Source organism: Canis lupus, chromosome 6 (genome assembly GCF_048164855.1).
Source record: "Canis lupus baileyi chromosome 6, mCanLup2.hap1, whole genome shotgun sequence".
Lineage (NCBI taxonomy): Eukaryota > Metazoa > Chordata > Mammalia > Carnivora > Canidae > Canis > Canis lupus.
In genome coordinates, this window is record NC_132843.1 from 76,727,777 (window position 1) to 76,734,389 (window position 6,613).

The following is a 6,613-nucleotide window of genomic DNA, read 5'->3' on the forward strand; positions in this document are numbered from 1 at the left end:
CCACTTTCAATAATAACAGTGACCCCTAGGTCAAGTATTTTCTGGTAATTAGTAACTAGCTGGGTTAGGAGTCCAAATCTCATAAAATATTGTTAAGAAGATTTTATGTTTTTATAATTTAAAAGGGTCAACCAGTGAAGTTAAAAAGTTCTGTTTTTTTCTAATGGTGAATATGAACTTACATCTCAATATCATCTATCATTTTACAAAACATGGGCTCTTACTGTCACTGGGGCAGACATATGCAATGGCAAAAATTTAAATATTTGAAACACGGAAAAGGTAAATAATAAATTTGCTGGTGAGCAGGAATTTTAATTCAAAGCATGATCTGCTGTCCAACCCAGTATAGACACAGTAATTTTTCCAGCCACCAAAATTTAAGTCACTCCTGACTTTAAGAATAATAACGATATATCAGCCTGGCACCTGGTTTTGCACTAGAGTTGCCAGATTTAGTAAATAAAAATATGGATGCCCAATTACATTTGAATTTCAGGTAGGAACATTTGTTTAGTATTATGTACAATATGCTAAAATATTATGTGTTGTTTATCTGAAATTCAAATGTAACTGGGCATTCTGTATTTTTTCTGGCAACCCACCTCCTTATCCAGACTCTGATCTCTTTCCCTCACTGGTCTTTCAACTCTCCAGTCTCCCAAGGGTTGGAGTTCAGGTTTGAGCGGCTTGCAGCAGGTACGCATGCTGTCCAACGTGGGCAATTGTCAAGGAGCAAGAATTGTTCCCTGAACGGCCCATCTTGGCAGACTAAGAATCAGATTGACATGACACATATTAACAGGAGAAAATCGAATTTAGTAATATATGTACGGGGAGTCCACATAGATGTCCACATTCCAAGGACAGTCACACCAAATGAGGTCTAGATGTCATCCTGAACTAAAGAAAGGGGAGAGGGGTCTGGGACTTCAAAGGGAGGAATACAATCTTTAGGAAGATGAAAAAGAGTAAATGTTTGGTAAACAAATGTTTGCTGGGCCATCCAGAAACAATGGGCCAAAGAGGACTTTGATCAAATAGGCCTTCCTAGGTTCTTACCTGACCTACTTCAGATCACAGTGTAGGTATCAGCGGTGAGCTCTCTTCCTGGAGCCAGTCTTTCATCCAAATTCTTTGTAGGGAGTTGTTGGGGGGAAGTAAAGGACTTCCTGAATCTGCTGGGTCTTCATTTCTTTCAACTCAAAATAATCTTTATGACAAAGTGGCCCATTTGGGGGCACCCTGCCCTTGACCCCCACAGAATTTCAGCACCTTCTCTCTCCACGGCCCTGCCATACCACTGTTTATACTTCACTGGGTCTATACCGATTGGTAGTGTGGGATTTTGAGGTCCTCTCTTCCCAGAGCTCCAAGCAGGGAGGTAGGAACAAACTCCTGTGCTCTGGACAGGAAATCTATATCACAATCTTTAACGACACACACACTTCCAGCATTCTCAGCCACAAGACAGAAGGCAGTTCAGAATCCTGATCCCATGTACACCTACCTCTAACCCTACCCTTTTCCTTTATCCCCAGATCTCGCAACACCCCCCGCGCCCCCCCCCCCCCACTGGAATAACTGCCTCTCCCTTTGTGAGGCAATAAATCACTCCCTCATGATTTTCCTCACTGCAGTATGATTTAATCACCTTCATTTTGAATGGGATAAACTGGCTTTCCCATTGTTTCAGATTTCAAAGACCTATTTTTGGAGTTGAAAAGCTGAATATTGAGTATTTGTTTGTCTTTACCTTTAATCTATCTCGAGACAAGGGTTGTCTGGTTGACTCAGAGGAGTGGAACCAGTCACAATACAACAGAGGCGATGGGGCAGGGGGGTGGGGGGGAGAAAGTTTACTATTGGAGTTGCCCATCATTGGGTAGCTACTCTTAGAATGTCACTTTTGGCTAAATGTTTTGTCCAAAACTACTTCTCTATTTTCAGATTGAACTAGTGGTCATATTTATCAAACCAACAGACTGTTCACTTATCTGAGTGAGCTTGTGAAAGTGCTTACCTTTGTGGTTCTCAGTTTTCTTCCATATTTACAAAATGGAATATGTTGGTGGGGGAGAGAGTTTATTAAATATTTTATCCAAAGACTATTATGTGTCAGGCAACATGAAGTACTTTATTATGCACAACACAAAATACAATAATTCCTAACCTGTAAGGAACAAAATACAGTACAAAACATGCATTTTAAATATACTGAATGAACACAGGGGCCTCCATGTTTCTTTCGTTTTAAAAAGTGGATGATTCTATGTGGCGAAGTGATCACATTATGTTGTGACCTGAGAAGTTCTGAGTTACAGGGATTCAGATTGCTTAGTAAAATCTCCTCATTTCAAGACAGCACTTAATTATGTTTTTCTTTTTTTTTTTTTTAATTTTTATTTATTTATGATAGTCACAGAGAGAGAGAGAGAGAGAGGCAGAGACACAGGCAGAGGGAGAAGCAGGCTCCATGCACCGGGAGCCCGATGTGGGATTCGATCCCGGGTCTCCAGGATCGCGCCCTGGGCCAAAGGCAGGCGCCAAACCTCTGCGCCACCCAGGGATCCCTAATTATGTTTTTCAATTAAGAGACATGATCAGGAAGCCTCAGAAATAGTCCCACTGTCCTTTACAAATGTGTAATTTCACACTTCGTATTTCACGTTCATCACACTTGCCATTTCATATTTGTCTTGCCAGTGACACATGTCACCTTTTAGCTTGGTAAGTCTAAATAAAAAGATATTCATCTGTCTAAGATTGAGCTGATCTATACTTGGGGTACTACAGTCATGTGTATTTCCCTCTTAGCTCATAAAAATCGTGCATAACAATTTAAGAACCAGGACAGAAAAAAAAATGGTTCTATGGTGAAAATGTGTATCAATTATTGATAAATATGGGGAAAAACTATATATATAATTTTATAAGTAATCAAAGAACTATTGGGGTACCTGAGTGGCTCAGTTGGTTAAGCCTCTGACTGTTGGTTTTGGCTCAGGTCATGATCTCACGGGTCATGGGATAGAGCCCCGAGTAGGTGGGGAGTCAGCTTAAAGATTGTCTCCCTCTGCCCCTCATCACTTGCTCTCTTTCAAAGAAATAAATAAATCTTTTTAGAAAAAGTAATCAAAGAGCTATGAATTAAAACAGTGAGAGCCCCCCCTTTTCCTTCCATACTAGCAAAGATTAAAACTCCAAGTATGTGGACAATATTACAGTGAATCAGAAAAGCTCACCTTGCTCTAGAACATTGGCATGATTCATTGGCACTGTCCCAAACCTGCTTCTCTTTTCTCTTAGCAACGGGTATCTAACCTCTTGACTTCATTTATCATCTTTACATTTATATTTCAAAAATAGTGATCATCTGTGTATTCAGACCTGTATAAACAACTGGGTACTTGATATTTACTTGGATAACTTGGTTACCTCCAACTCAATGCCATAATGGGATCAAGCCATATGTATTATTCTGCAATTTTCTTTTCCTTAATCTCTAATCGTGGTTTCTTCTCTTTTCTTTAATTGTGGGTATTTTTCATGACAGTACATTTGTATCAATAAAAAAATAAATATATCTCGATCTGTCCATTTTTGCTCTCCATTGTCACTGTTAATGCCACAGTCAGGCCATCATAATAGGTAGCCTGGATTTTTACAAAAGTTTCCTTTAGTGGCCTTCTGGTATCCACATCTTGGCCACTTTCAATCCATTTTTCCCTAATTAGCCAAAGTTATCTTTTAAAAATACTAAATTTAGGTCTTCCAAGTATTAGCTGTGTGATCTGAAGGACCTGGTGGTCCATGGAAAGAAGTTTGAATTTTATTCCAAATGAAAAGGAAAGCCATTAAGGAGTTTTGGGGGTGGGGAAGTCACATGCAATGACTCACCCTTTTCAAGGTTTCTTTGACTGCTGTGTGGAAAAATGGATTACAGGGAGCACTAGTGGAATCAAAGAGACTACAGTAATGAGGAGGCTTTAGCAGTGGTACAGATGGGAGGTGAGGGAGGCTGGGCTGCGGTGAAAGCAGTGATGAGAGGTGGATGAATTCTTGAAATATCTCGTAGATTTAATTGACAAGATTTTCTGATGAATTGGATGTGGGTAGTAAAGGAAAGAATAATTGAAAATTATGGAAGATGGGGAAAGGAATTAGTTAAAGGAAGCAATAAAAGATTTCACTTTGGGTATATTAATTTTGAGATGTGTCCAATACATTCAAGCAGAGCATTAAGTAAGCACTTGTGTACATAGATCTGGAGCTCAGCAGAAGAATTTGGGCTAATCAAATAAATTTGGGACTCAGCAGTAGAAGATGGTATTTATAGCCAGAAAAATGGAAGAGAGTGGGAATATAGTAAGAGAAGTGGACATGGGGATGAGTCTCAGGAACTGGTACATTTAGAGACTGAACAGTGGAGGATAAATTAGCAATGAAGACTAAGAAGGAACTGTCAGATAGGTAGGAGAAAAACCAGAAGAAGAAGGTATTGTAGAAGCTGAAAAGGAAGTGGTTTAAGAAAGAGGAACACACAGGCAGCCCAGGTGGCTCAGTGGTTTAGCGCCACCTTCAGCCCAGGGTGTGATTCTGGGGTCCCGGGATCGAGTTCCACATCAGGCTCCCTGCATAGAGCCTGCTTCTCCCTTGGCCTCTCTCTCTCTGTATCTCTCATGAATAAGTAAATAAAATCTTTGGAAAAAAAAAAAAAAGGGAAAGAGGAAACACTGCTATCCATTTTTCCCTAATTAGCCAAAGTTATCTTTTAAAAATACTAAATTTAGGTCTTCCAAGTATTAGCTGTGTGATCTGAAGGACCTGGTGGTCCATGGAAAGAAGTTTGAATTTTATTCCAAATGAAAAGGAAAGCCATTAAAGAGTTTTGGGGGTGGGGAAGTCACATGTAAAGATGGAGTAAAATAAGAACAGAAAAGTAGGGGATCCCTGGATGGCTCAGTGGTTTAGCACCTGCCTTTGGCCCAGAGCGCAATCCTGGAGTCCCGGGATCTAGTCCCACATCAGGCTCCCTGCATGGGGCCTGCTTCTCCCTCTGCCTGGGTCTCTGCCTCTCTCTCTCTCTCTGTGCATCTGTCATGAATAAATAAATAAAAATCTTAAAAAAAAAAAAAAGAACAGAAAAGTACCCAATGGATCTGGTAACAAAGAGGTCAAAGAGAATTTTGATATGAGGTATAACTACTATATTTGCCAATCAAATTGTGAGTCTTCTGCTTAAAACCCTGTGGCTTCTCTTTAGCCTTACGATGCTGTTCAAAATACTCATCATGGGGCCCCTGGGTGCTCAGTCAGTTAAGCGTCTGCCTCTTGGTTTTGGCTCAGGTCATGGTCTTGGGGTCCTGAGATGGAGCCCCACATGGGGCTCCATGCTCAGCGAGGGGACTGCTTCCCTTCTCTCTCCCTCTGCCCCTCCCCCTGCTCATGCACACACTCTCTCTTTCTCAAATAAGTAAGTAAATAAATAAATCTCTAAAAACAAAATACTCATCATGTCTTTTCAATCACTCCACATTCCAGCCAGTGTCTTGTTTCTTGACACTTGTCTCCACAGCCACACGAGACTTTTTTTTCACTTGCAGTTCTGGAACATGCAATGCTCTCTTTTCTCTCAAGGTCCTCACACTGGTCTGAACCAATGCTAATTGCTGACTGTATAGTGAATGAGAAGCAGCATAACACGGTGGCTCAGCACACAGACTTGAGAGCTAGCCTATCTGGATTCGACATCTGGCTCTGGCTGTTTGTGCGATCTTAGGAAGATCCTGTTCTCTACTTCAGTTTCTTCGGCCCTTCAGTAAAATGGGGACAATAAGAATACCTGCCTTATAGAATTATGGTTCGAGGGAAAAGTCACATTTAAAAGGTGCTGGATGGTCTGAAGAATGAAATAAATACTGACAGTACAAGAAACAAAGGCAATAAGACACTCCAAGATAAATTTTAAAAAGGACCTAGGATAGGCTATACTAATTGGATGTGAAATAAACAAGATTTACATAAAGTTTAACTTTCATTGATCCTTAACTTCTGGAATTAACTTATAGATAAAACATTAAAGATTAAGGTATGGAGAGGCATCTGGGAGGCTTAGTGGTTGAGCATCTGCCTTTGGCTCAGGTCGTGGTCCCAGTGTCCTGGGATCAAGTCCTGCATCAGGCTCCCCACATGGAGCCTGCTTCTCCCTCTGCCTATGTCTCTGCCTCTCTCTCTCTCTCTCTCTCATGAATAAATAAATAAAATATTTTTTTAAAAAGGATTGAGGTATGGTCACAAAACCAAATATGAATGTTATCAACATTGATCCTCTAAAAGTTTAGATTATTGAAGTTGGAAGGTAGAAGGTGAAAAATAAGCTGATAGGAAAGCTAGGGCCATCAGCATCCTCACCTTACAAGAGAGGGAATGAGGGGATCCCTGGGTGGTGCAGCGGTTTAGCGCCTGCCTTTGGCCCAGGGCACAATCCTGGAGACCCGGGATCTAATCCCACGTCGGGCTCCCGGTGCATGGAGCCTGCTTCTCCCTCTGCCTATGTCTCTGCCTCTCTCTCTCTCTCTCTCTCTGTGTGTGACTATCATAAAAAAAAAAA

At 40.9% G+C, this 6,613-nt stretch overlaps 1 long non-coding RNA gene across 8 annotated transcripts in view; it reads right to left on the reverse strand.

Annotated features, from left to right (window-relative positions):
* Nucleotides 1–1,553, reverse strand: part of LOC140635956 (uncharacterized) — a 52,825-nt gene extending 51,272 nt beyond the window's left edge. For all 8 annotated transcript variants that reach the window (XR_012033312.1, XR_012033318.1, XR_012033319.1 and 5 more), the window contains exon 1: nt 1,063–1,553. This is a non-coding gene — a long non-coding RNA (uncharacterized lncRNA). The remainder of the gene's footprint in view (nt 1–1,062) is intronic.
* Nucleotides 1,554–6,613: the final 5,060 nt, after the last annotated feature.